At 42.4% G+C, this 13,063-nt stretch overlaps 1 protein-coding gene and 1 non-coding gene across 2 annotated transcripts in view; one reads left to right on the top strand and one right to left on the bottom strand.

Annotated features, from left to right (window-relative positions):
• Octalpha2R (alpha2-adrenergic-like octopamine receptor) overlaps positions 1–13,063 on the bottom strand; it is a 483,262-nt gene that overhangs the window by 22,927 nt on the left and 447,272 nt on the right. The gene's annotated exons all lie outside the window — the stretch shown is intronic.
• TRNAN-GUU (transfer RNA asparagine (anticodon GUU)) lies at positions 1,296–1,369 on the top strand. Its single transcript has one exon. It is a non-coding gene; the product is annotated as a tRNA-Asn (tRNA).

The raw sequence follows: 13,063 nt of genomic DNA, 5'->3' as shown, positions 1-13,063 counted from the left end.
AAAAGAAAGAAAACAAAAAGGTAACTTTATCGAAAATGTGGTCACAAATCACCTTAAATAAATATTTAAAGGACAATAAGAAAAAAATAAGTTAGATATTAACGAATAAATATTAAACGAATAAATTGCTATGAACTTCAGACGAAAAAGAGGACTCAAAGTTCTAAAAGAAAAAATGAAAAAAATAAAAAGATGGCGATCCTTATGCAATCATCGAAAAAAAAGCCTCCTTCTTCTAAGTCGCGTCGTACTAAAAAAAAATACGTCTCGCTTTTTTTTTAAATTCCAAATTTCGGTGATAGATAAAATAAAGTAATGTGGGATGATCTATCAAACAGCGCACCGATTTTTGGATGACTTTCGCATTTTGTCCGTACTTACCGTAGACCCGGCCGCATCGCGCGTCAGCTACGGGCTACGGTACCGGACGGCTACGGGCTACGGTACGGACGGCTACGGTGCGGACAAATCGTGTGATTATTGGCAACGGTGCTCGGGCATATTCACGCATGTGGTTGAAATTCTGGATTTGAGGTTAAGATATCAGAGCGTATCAAAAAATACCAAAATTCGAGAGTTTGAAGTGATTTATGCATTAAAAAGGTAGGTATACGGTAAGGACATCCTAGATGGTCGTTAAACCTAGAAACTCATAAAAAACGGTCAAAATTTACTGTTTCATTGCGGTTTTTTTTCCTCTGCTCGACATCAGCGTGTGATAGTCACGATAACGCAAAAAAAGTAAACAAAGTTCATAAGTGCTGCACTCTAACGGACGAAATGATGCTGAAAAAAGGGGGCTACGGTACAGGACGCGAATTCCGCAGACAAGGCTGCTTGACGCAAAGACGGTCAATATTTTCACTTATTTGGATGAATATAACTGAAAATAATAAGTTAGGTACAAGTTGAGTGTGAATTTACAGCAGAAGTGGAAGTATTTAGATGCAAGATGATGGTTATGAAGCGTTAAAGTTGCGCACTTGAGTCGCAGACAGGCTACGGTACAGGACATTTCAGCTGTTTAGGGCCAAAATTCTGATATTAAATGGCAAAAACTGCCTAAAACGATGTTGGGATCTGATTAAGCGTAAAATTTTGAACAAATTAAAAAAAAAAAAGGTCAGATTTTTCCATTTTGAAGGGCTAAAAAGTCGGGAGACATGGTAGAGCAAAACTTATTTGATTCTACTCCTTAATCAAAAAAAATTGAATTTTTAAGAGCTTCTTTCACCTCATTATCACCATAGATCATACTTCGTGAACTGACACCCAGTCCCAAATGCAAATCAGCGGCCTCCGTGGCGCAATCGGCTAGCGCGTTCGGCTGTTAACCGAAAGGTTGGTGGTTCGAGCCCACCCGGGGGCGTAGTTTTTGGAAAAGTCTGTTATCTAGCACTGTGCATGAAAAATGAACATTTCCAGTTCCCTACATCGAAATCATCAGGAGGTTTTGGAAATAACTTGATTGGTTTTTTCTTTTTTCTTTTTTTTAATGAGAGCGTAAGTCCAATTTCATGCTTTAAATGAGCAGGAGAATCCATTTTTGTACAGATTGAGAACTCAAACTTTTAAAAAGTTTATATATTTTTAAAACCAAAAACCTGGACCAGGTTACACAATGTGGGTATAGGGGGCAGGCGGAGGCGTGCAGGGAAAAGGCTATCAGGGGTTATTTCTGTAAAGTAAATTGGGCAAATGGGGTGAAAAGAGACCGTCTGAAAACAGAATCGGGCAATAATTCTGCTTTTTGCCCCTTCACTCCTCCCCTCGTCTAATGTTGAACGTCAAATGACGCTATCACAGTTCAATTTCGGGAGGGGACAAAATTGATAGGAAAGAATCCAAAAATGCCTTAAAATTTGTACCGGAATAGCTCTAAAAAGGAATCAACACTAAAATTGGGGTTGGCAAAGCCCTCGCATTGCTCAGATTACGGCCCCGTAAGCCCTTCAAACTACCTCTCTCCTGCTTGAAGTCATTTTTGAGTAACCTCTTAGACCCTCCTCGCAAAATTGGATCCATTTTTCTTGAATATTCGGGTCAATTAAAATTGGACGTATTTCTATCAAACGGACCTAAGCGCCATAGGGGGCGGAAAGGTGAGGGGGGGGGGGGGGCTCGGATTGGCGGGTGTTGCGGAACGCGATGCTCGCTCCTCCTATGCTGGTAATGCTTTTCCGTGGCGCTTAGGTCCGTTTGACAGAACGCGCTATCCGGGATTCTAAAATCTTCAAAAGGAACTCACTTTGGCGCTTAGTTCCGTTTGACAGAAATACGTCCAATTATCATCGGAAACGAACGTAACTTGGAGAATGGGAAAGATATAGTGTTCCAGACAGGGATCTCTGTAATTAAGAAATTTCGAAGAAAAATGAACGGAGGATTTACAGCGGCATCGTAACGAGTATAACTACCGACGGGAGTAAGGTCTGGAAATTCAAAAAATAAATCCTAGGGTAACCTAAAGGCACCCAGAATGGTCGCAGAGCACCCTGGTATGAAGTTGATAGTAGCTTAAATAAATAAAATAAAAAAAAAAAAAAATGCCAAAAAGTTCAATTGTACATCTTTAAGACCTTAGAAAAAGAATTACCATAGCTCCAATCAATACAGAAGTCCGTTGTTATAAGCGTTGTTGCATCGCTAGGTCGTTTCTTCATATCAATTCATTTCTTTATGAAAGTATTTTTTTGTATTTCATCCGTTTTTTAATTTTTTCCCCCTGTTCTAATTGTACGTATGTACATACACGAGTCGCTTTTATAGCGCTCTCTGGCGCTCTGCGAAGCCCAATCGCCACAAAACTCGGTCTTTCCACAATCCATCAGATTGTACATCTTATTGTACGTTCAGTTTTTAATAATGTAGCAATTAGGCGCGTATTACATACTGCTGTCTAAGGCCAATGACCTGCCAGTAGCACTTATACTGGAAGTGTTCCCTCTTCCAAGGTCAAAAAAAAAAAGAAAAAAATAAGAAAAAAAAATGATCCTCGGTTGTTTTGAGGTAGTTTTTTCGGCCCAGCACATTCTGCAACCCTCGAAAGAATCCCACGCTAGAAAAAAGAGTCGATTATTCGATCTAGAATCCAGACGCTTAAAAACATTGACAAGAAAAAATACTCTTGATTCAACCGGACTTTTGGCTTGAGTCGAAAGGGAATCCGCCTGAATCTAGAGGCTCGGCTCTTCGAATCAAGGATAAATCGGATTGAATCAAGGGTACTTTTTCTTGTCCATGTTATTAAGAATCGAGACTCTACATCCAAGCGACTTTTTTGTCCAGTGAACTACTTTCAGGAGTAAACCCAAATTCCAACTCCAAAACGAGATCCTACTTGCATAAACGTCGGTGCACCTCTGGCATCGTGTCTGAGCTGAATGAACTCAGCTGAGAGTCGATCAAAATTTGCATGAAAATTTGCAGTCTTACGGTCTATTACGCTCGTTTCGTTCGAGGGAATGACTCGTTACGGAATGAGTTTTCACGGTTATCTTTTAATAGGTTCCCCCTCCTCTTTGTTCCCCGCATGTAGCAGCAGAGGAACTCCACTGCCGCGGAAAGCTCGTGTTCTCATTAACAAGCGGAAAGAGGGCGAGATCTTGCGGTCGACTCAAATGCCCTTAAAGACTTTCGAGTCTGCAAAATGATTTCAGCCCTTGTTTCGGAGGGCTGCATAAGTTATATCCAAGACGAAATATTTTCAGACCCTGCCTAGGGCTGTTGGAGTACTGAAAAGAATAAGGATTATTTTTAGATATTCACGACTTTTAAGAGATTAATACTCAAAAAAATCGCCGAATGATGGCCGATGAATGTCGTATTGAGAAGTTACGGTGGAAGTTTTGCACCACCACTGAATGTATTATACGATCTGAGAAAAAAATGGATCATAGATTTGCTAAAAATGGATTGTTAAGAAAGGCTGTGACATGACTTAGAGTCTAAATGTTTAAGTCGTGTTTTCTTTATTTGAGTGGAGATTTCATCTACTTATTTCAAAAACCATTTAAGCCAAAGTCAGACTTATCTATATCAAGTACCTACACTTTGTGAATAAATTTCTAAGAAGACGCGTAAGTTCGCAATCACATATCTCGTTTGCAGTGTCTGAAAATCTCCGCCTCTAGGTATGTTATTTTTTTTAAAGGAGAACAAATTGGCATCATTCCTTGAAGAGTTTGCAGAATTTTCTTCGCACAGAGAAAAACAATCACGGCAGTTTTAAAGAATTGCCGTTGAGTAGTTCTCCGTTTAAAAAATAAAGTAGGTATGACAGAAAGTCTGCGACGCGTCGCAAACCGAGTTATAAGATAGCCGACTTACACCGTTGATTTGTTAGCCAACCTCTGTTGTACAAATTTACAATGAAAGGCAATCATCATCATCACCATCATTACATTCTAGGTAAAGTCACAAAATTAAAAAATGTGACAAAATCACCAAATGTGACAAAATCACCAAATGTGACAAAAATCACCGAATGTGACAAAAATCACCAAATGTGACAAAATCACCGAATGTGACAAAATCACCGAATGTGACAAAATCACAAAATGTGACAAAAATCACAATATGTGACAAAATCATAATTTGCTAACACCGCCTCGACTATTATTGAATATCTCTCAGTGCCTATGAAGTTCGTGATGATACTTTCACCTAGAATATCTCCAGAAACGTTCATCTTCGACGCCGGTGCCCCCTCCCCCTCCATGACAAAGTGCAGAGCTACCGGGCGGAAATCGGCGGGCCTCCTCGAGCCCGGGAGCCCGGGAGCCCGGGCGGGGGCGACGAGGCGACACGGAAAGTCACTTCCGGGACATTGATGAATGGTGAGTGCCGAAATTCCATTTCATTTCGGAGTGTATTGCGTTTCATTTTCGCCCGCTTCCATTGCGAGCTGACTTATTTCAATCCCGTTCCGTCCCGCTTCGCCGCCGCCGTGAGGATTGATTGTCCCCGCCCGCGCGGGGGGACGGGGGACAGGGGGACAACGGGAAGCCGAGCGGTCACTACGACGCGCGATGCCCCCCGCCCGCCCCCCTCCGGGCGCCCCCGAAATTCGCGGTTCACCGATGGGATTTCGGCACGCGCCCCGCGCCCCCCGCCCCCCGCTATGAGACACTGAGCCCGAGGCCATTTCAAGGGAGGACGCGGTGGATGCATTGTTGGTGGCGGCCGAGTGCAGTGCGCCTAGTGCATCGAGGATGCAATACGCGTTACAGTCGGAGGTAAATATTTTTGGGGTTCTGTCCTGAGTGAATGCAGTTCTGCCGTGCTGAGGGAAAAGGCCATATAAGCATTCGAATGTTGCCGAATTTCTTCTTTGAAAATATTTATTATTGAAGAAAGTTTTGAATATTTTTCAGTATGTTGGAGTTTTTTGCCAACGTGCGTTAAAAAAGCTGAAAATCTGAGTACAGAGGGAAAAAGCTCATATGAGCACAACACACAATGTGTTACTTACGTTGCCCTTAAAGCACTATTACAATTTAGACGTACGGATATATCACAGCATGAAAATAGAGGCCGGGAAAGGAATCACCTTGTTAACGGCGCAAAGATACAACTATTTGTACTCGATGGATGTCTGTGATGCATGTGCGAAAATTGAAGGCGCGATGGAACGAGGCGTTAGCTCGCAATGCTCCGCTCTATGCTGCTACACCGAGGGTAAAAACACAGTTATTCTACCGTTACAACGGTAGTAATGTCACACGGGATTCCACGATAGTAGAACTGTGGATTTTGATTCTTGTAACGATGAGCACGGTGATATAACCGTGTTCACCGTAATATCACTGTGGGCACAGACATACTATTATGAGCATGGTTATGCTACTGTGCTCATCAATAATATTACCAAAATCCATGGTTCCACTACCGTGGAATCCCGTGTGACATTATTACCGTGGTAACCGTCGAATAACCGTGTTTTTTTAACCGAATCTGAGCGACACTGTCGCTCAGATTCGGGAAAAGAGTCAAATAATGAGGTCCGATTACGTCTCTCCTATCTTTGACTGTGTTGCTCCCGTGCGTGTAGCCTGACTAGGCGTCAATTTTTCTGAAATTTAAAAGAAAATTAAGGCCACCGTAGCCATGCGTTCCTTTCCGAATCCATGCAAGTAGAACGTCACCATGTCCCCGGAACATGACGGATTGAAAAATCGAAAGATCGACACGGACAGGGCAAGATCAAGCTGTGTTTGCCCGCCCAACCGCGGGTGGAGCCGGGCGGTACCCCTCGATTTTGTTAGGGAAACAGGGAACGGAACAAACAAGCATGTGACTTGTGACTGCTTAATCCATTAACCTATATTCATTGAATTTCCCGGCGTGCAAAATCCGGTTGTCAGACGTAGAAGTAGAATCGCTCAATTCGTCATCCCTTTAACGTAAGAGCATATCTCAATATCTACGTGAACCCTTCTCCCCGTATAACTCCATACTCCCCGCGACTCAAGTTGGGATAGAGATACGCGCTTATTCCAGGGTAGCGGCAAATTTACCCCGGAAGTAACCTAGTGGAGGTTATGATTTGACAAGGGCGCGTCGAACCTTGCGGCGTCCATATAAAACGCTCCCGGCAGCGAGCCAGGAGAGAAGGAGAGTAAATATTTGAACGAGACTTAAAAAAGGAACAGATAGGCACGCTGAATGTTGCGCTCCGCGTGCACCGCTCCGATGCGCTACGGAAGAACGTCGTATGGGCAGTCTGATTTTGCCAAATTTCATCCGATAAAATATTTATATTCGAGAGGATTTACGATTATTTCCCCTCAAAAGTTATACAGATGCGTTAAAATAAATTACATCTAAAATTCGCTGAGATATCCAAGGAAAAATTGTCAAATTCTCGTGGGAAAACGCGTGTATTTTCAGAAGGAATTTACCAACGTTCGAAAGCACATACGGCATTTTTCCTCAGCGCGGAAGTCGTTTTAAGCTTCCTCGTCACAGTGCTCAACATTTCAACCCTTTTGTTTATAATTCGACGCTCCGCCTGCGTAAGGGCGTGACCCCACTTTGAGATGAGCCCTTTCGTCCGTTTGGTTACATGTTTCCCCGGACGCACGTTACGAATGGAGTTGTGCCCTTTTAACGCGATACGACGCATTTTTCCCCGACCCCACCCCCTCCCCCTATTCGACCCTGTTTGTGTTGGACTCATACGCGCTTTATTATTCTCTTGTGTGTTTTCCAGCGAAGGTGTTAGACTGTCCTGCCGTGCTATAATGAAGAACGCCGTAAGAACTTTCAGGCGTTGCCAAATTTCCCTTGATAAAACACGAATTTCCTGGTCAACATATAAATATTTTACTTCCAATTTTTCAGATAATTTTACTCGCAGTTCCACCAAAAAGTCCTGAAAATTTCAAGGGAGAGTATTTACAAGTTTCCTCGAAAATGAACATCTTATCGAAGGAAATGTGGCAACTCTCAAATGTTCATACGGCGTTCTTCCTTAGCACGGCAGTGTTGGTGCCCCGATTGAGGCACTATTCCTTTGGTGGAGTAAACATTGGGGGTGCTTGAAATAAATGGGAAAGTTTTAATTAAGTATACACGTATTTGACCGTTGAGTCTAGTATGATCGGACGTAGTTTGAGATGAAATGAACGATTTGTACCGAGTGTTGGTGGCGCTAACGTAAAAGTGGGAGTTTAAGAATGCGAGAACCAAACAAATATAGCCTTAATTTGGTCAACGTGAGCATTTTAGCCCCGATCTCTTCTGTTAGTGCGCAATTGGACGTATTTCTGCCAAACGGAACTACGTGTATTTAGATATGAACTCTGAAGCCCATAAGAAATTATGAATAACAGGGCTCTCACGTCATAATGCACATAGTTCCTTTTGGCAGAAATTCGTTCAATTGTTTTTGGTGGCCCCTCGAGCCTTCTGCTTCACAAAAAGATGGTCAAAAATCCTCAACTTCGATATTTTTTGGGAGATTAATAATAAAATATTTCTTACTTTTCTTAAAAAATAAATAATTGAAACAAGATACGCGGGCAAGTCATAAATTCCCTATTCGAATTGACGTTTTTAGTTATATACCCCTTAGTATTGTAGTATTGTACTATTCTTCACAGTAGCTGCTATGCAATCAATGATACGTTCATGTCTTGTTGATTGTATACTCATTCGTTTGAAGGAAATTTGTCGTGCGCCACATATTGCTTTCAGATAATTATCCTTGGTTTAAGGAATGCAACTCTGTATACACCGTATATCACCCGAATTAATGTTGATCGTAAGAAAAGAGAATACAAAAGGGGTAACCGATGAAAAAGTGCAAATGTGCAGTAAACCAATGAATTTTAAACGGAGTCTAAAAGGCTCTTATAGTCTAACTGGGCTGAAATTGATCATACATTGCTTTGATGGATAACGGATATAGCCGGTGCAAGACTTCAAAAAATGTTCGTCTCTGCGTCCTTCACATTTAAGCAGCAAAAATTATCAAGCGAATTGAGGCAAGCTATGCAGTACGTATGGTGCAAATAATGATGGAAGTTAATATTGTTTTTAAATATACTGTAATTACTGATACAACGTGAGTACTTCAAGAAGGGAAAAAAAGGCTGGGGAGAGAATTGATCCTCAAAATATCCGCATTCAAGCAGCTTGTACGAATAAAGGGAAACGAAGATATCGTCACCTTCCAGGCAAAGTATCACAAGCGCCATGCGACGTTTAAAAATTTCCGCCGCCATTTTATTCCTTTACTGAGAAATTGCTGGTTGAATCTGTTTGGAAATTTCACTAAATTTTATCGGCAGCACAAAGAAAATTCAGTGAAATTTTCGGACAGCTTCGTTGAACAATTTCTCTGTAAAAAAATAAAATGGCGGCGGAAATTTGTAAACGTCGCATGGCGCTTGTGATACTTTGCCTGGAAGGTGACGATATATCTCTCTTGCGTGAGGTGTTTTAATTTGCAATGTTATGGAGTTTCCGTTTCCGTGAAGCGTGACCGTGGACAAGCAATAAATCGAATGAGTCAGCTCCCAGCCATTGTTGACGGGGACATAAAAAAGCTATCCTCGTCTGAAGCCTCGATTTTAATGCGATCAAACTGTCGAAAAGCTGCTAAATTCCACCGGCTCAAAAGTAGTTCAATGCTAACTCGGTTTATTCCAGGACACTTTGTTTACTGCATCGGTTCGGGAATAAGTATTGGGTCACAGGACATTGGTGCTGGGAGGAATTCCCTAGCAGTACACATTCCCGACACGAAAATAGTGGTATGTTGCAAATAAGGAAAACAGGAGGAGGAAAGTAATCAAAGTAAGAGGATGTATTCAAAGTTCACAGGAGGAAAGTGGGTACCACAACCAGAAAATAGCGGCCAGTGTTGACCACTATTTTTCTCCCTTTCTCTTCCTCTTATTACACAATCGGTGTCAGGAAATAAGACAGTTGAAAAAGACTCCGTGCAGACCTCCTTTCAAGAAAAAAGTAAGCAACACAACACCCTAATAAATAAAATAATATAAATTATAAAATAAAGGAAAAATGAATAAAATATAAATACATGATCTCCGCTGCAAGACCGCCACTATAGAGCAAGCAGCTGCCGCTATACAGAACAAAAAATTCGGGTATTTAATACGAGGAGTTCAAGGGACCGGCCGATTTCGCCGCCAGAGAGAAATTTCCGCTATAGAGCTGGCCGCTATAGAGAGATTGTACTGCACTGAAAAAAAGTAATATTCTGTTTTAGCACCTAGGATGTCAAAAATGTGTCTGATGATCCGATGATGCTGCCTTTACTGCCCTGGCAGTTAATTTTACGACCTATGAATGTAAATTTAATGGCGTTTGCAGTAGACGCAGCATCTTTGGATCACCAGACACATTTTTGACATCCTATAAACAGCATGAAACAGCATAAACAGCATACTATTTTTTTCAGTGTGTTCATTAGAACAAAAAATGTATGTGGGTGTAGTTTGTTTTTCTCCTTTTAAAATTTTTAAAATTGACCCCATTCTTAAACACGATAAAGGAGATTGCCGGTTTTGGTTCTAGATACGCCTCTTTTCACGGAAAAATATATTTTCGCCGGAATGTTTGCAATCCAACCTCGAAAAAGTCTTAAAAACGCGAGGTTACAAGAATGCGGTCGAAGATGTTCACCCGCAATAAAACCCGCGCTTTTATTCGCATTTTAAAATCGGAAGGTGAAAATCAAAGACCCAAATCAGCGACACGGCGAAAGTGCAAGACGGAGAGTGCACTGAGGGGGGTTGCACTTACAGAGGGGCGGCGGGGGGAGGGAGGGGAGGGTAACGAGATGGAAGCAAACATCTTAAATCGGCGCGCGAGAGGAGTTGATGCAGCGCAATATTATTTCTTATGAAATTATTTCATCTCTGCGCGCCTCGGCGATGCCAGCGTAATTTGAAATCGTCTCGTCGGCTGGCGCAAATTTTCCGGCGTGGAATACAGCGGTTCCGAGCGCAAATTGAAACCTTCGCCTCGGCAAGCCGTAAAGGGCTCATTTCCTCCCTCCGAGTTGTTTTTTTTTTGTATGAGTTTCATTTCCTTGAAACGTCTTTCCGGAGAGGATGAATCATTCTCGCCCTTCATTGCCAAGCCGATCGGGAAAAAATGTTTCCAGCCGTGTCTTCATGTGACGTCATGAATGGAGATGCTGTGTGTGAGGCATTTGCGATTCGACTGTTGATTCTTATGTAAAAGTTCGCGAGAAACACGATGGTGCCACTGGTTTTCTCTGAAATCAACTCCCAAGCTCAAAAGAAGCTCTCAAGTGAGGCCAAAATGGAGGGGATATCCTGAGAGTCCACCTCGGGCCATTCGGGCATTCGGGCCACGTTTAAGTTTTCTCCCATGAATATGAGTGACACCTCATTGGAAGCATATCAGAGAAACATTCCCAGTTCACGCCTCGCGCCATCGCGCCTTCAATTTTGCAGATACAACACGGACATCCATCAAGTACAAATAGTCGTATCTCTGCGCCGTCATCAAGTGGTGCTTCAAATGTTAAAAGAGCACCCCGCCAGAGGTTCGGAGACATGTATTCGGGCCTCGTTTTTAACTATTCTCCTGAATCTGGAAGACACATAATGGACCACTAGACAAGGTACGAATTTCAGCATTCTGATACCTGTCTCTTACATAAAATTTCACGTAGAATACGACGCGCACAACGAAAATTACCGAAATCAACCCCTTTCCAAAGATATTTAATGATTCTTGATGCGTGAATTCAAACCTCCCGCTCATGAAAACTCAATGCTCTGCGTGATTCACATCATGCTCTAAACATTATCATGACAGTCTCTGCGATATAAAAATCTGGCAACCTCGATCTTGACGCTTTGGCTCAGCTATAGCAAATTGCTTATAGTTTGAAGAACACATGGTGGAAATGAACATTACTCGATTGAGAAGCTTGCAGAAACCGTTGGTAGTGCGCGATTTGACTCACGTAAAGCTTTGAGTTTCTTGTCAGCGGGCAGTTCAACTTCCTCGTAACCAATGTGAAATAAAAACGTTGTTATCTTCGTTTGAAGTTTGTTTCATTAGTTTTTGTTGCGCGAATCGTGCTCTACATGAATATCTTGTTGAGAAACATGTATCAGAATGCTTAAATTCGTACCTTGTCTATAGTGGTCCATCGGGAGAATATGGCGGAGCATGCTAGTTCACGTCCGTGCCACCGCGCCTTCAATTTTTCAGAAACAACACAGACATCCATCAAGTACGAATAGTTGTGTCCCTGCGCCGGCATCAAGTGGTGCTTCAAAGGTTAAGTGAGCACTTAATCCGAGGTTTGGAGACATGTATTCGGGCCTCGTTTTTCAACTATTCTACTGAATCTGGAGGACACCTAATATTTGGGAGAATAGAGCGGAGCATTGCTAGTTCGCGTCCGTGCCATCGCGCCTTCAATTTTTCAGATGCAACACGGACATCCATCAAGCCCGAACGGTTGCATACTCTCATCACTGCGTCCGTGGAATCGGGAGAGATGCGGCAAGAGCGCCGTCATTTCCCGGGCTGGCCCGAAGCAAAGGCGACGACAAGGGCCTATTTGAGTCCGGGCTCGGATTCCTCGGCTCAAATGCAGCGCGTGCACCCTCATGAATATTTAATCCTTACGAGTTGCGCCTTACCACTCGGCAACCTGCACGGCACTCTGATTCGGCCCATTAAAACGCGCTTTTTAAAATATTTACTCGCTCGGCTCCGAGGACGAGTCCGCTCGTGTGCTCCGCTCCCCGTCGCTCGCTGTCACACGTCGAGCCTCCGCCTCGTCTCCGTGTGAGTGCGTCTCCCATTGTCGCCGCACAGTGGATCGAGCCGATACCAGGGTGTCTACTAAAGCAGGCTCGTCAAAAATAAGTGCTTTTACAGTACTTTTTCGGTACATTCTTGAGAAATTCAGTACCTCCTCCAACAGAAAAATGCCGTACCTTTTCAGTACCTCCATTGACGAAATTGGAAAAATTTCAAAAATTTGAAATTGCGACAAAAATGAGAAAAACAGGCTCGTCAAAAATAAGTGCTTTTACAGTATTTTTTCGGTACATTCTTGAGAAATTCAGTACCTCCTCCAACAGAAAAATTCCTTACTTTTTCAGTGCCTCCATTGACGAAATTGAAAAAATTTCAAAAATTTGAAATTGTGACGGAAATGACAAAAAATTAAAAAGAATTCCGGACCTATTGCGGAATTTCCGCACTGTTTAAGTACACTGGAAAAAAAACACATTGGATCTAGAGTCCAGACTCTTGAAAACATTGGCAAGAAAAAGGACTCTTGATTCAATCGGATTTTTGCTTGAATCAAAACGAAATCCGCTCAAATTAAACGAGGCTTGGTTCTTGATTTAAGCTAGATTCTGATTGAATCAAGAGTACTTTTTCTTATCGATGTTTTTAAGAGTCCGGACTCTAGATCCAATGTGCTTTTTTTCCAACGTACTTCCGGACCAACCTTAAAAAATCAGTACTATTTCCGGACATACCGGACTTGAGAGGTCGAACAACATTTAGAAACTTCAAACGCTTGTTA

This window comes from Bemisia tabaci, chromosome 8 (genome assembly GCF_918797505.1).
Source record: "Bemisia tabaci chromosome 8, PGI_BMITA_v3".
NCBI classification, from domain to species: domain Eukaryota; kingdom Metazoa; phylum Arthropoda; class Insecta; order Hemiptera; family Aleyrodidae; genus Bemisia; species Bemisia tabaci.
The sequence above is the reverse complement of the archived record's forward strand: the minus strand, read 5'-3'. Positions and strand labels throughout refer to the sequence as shown.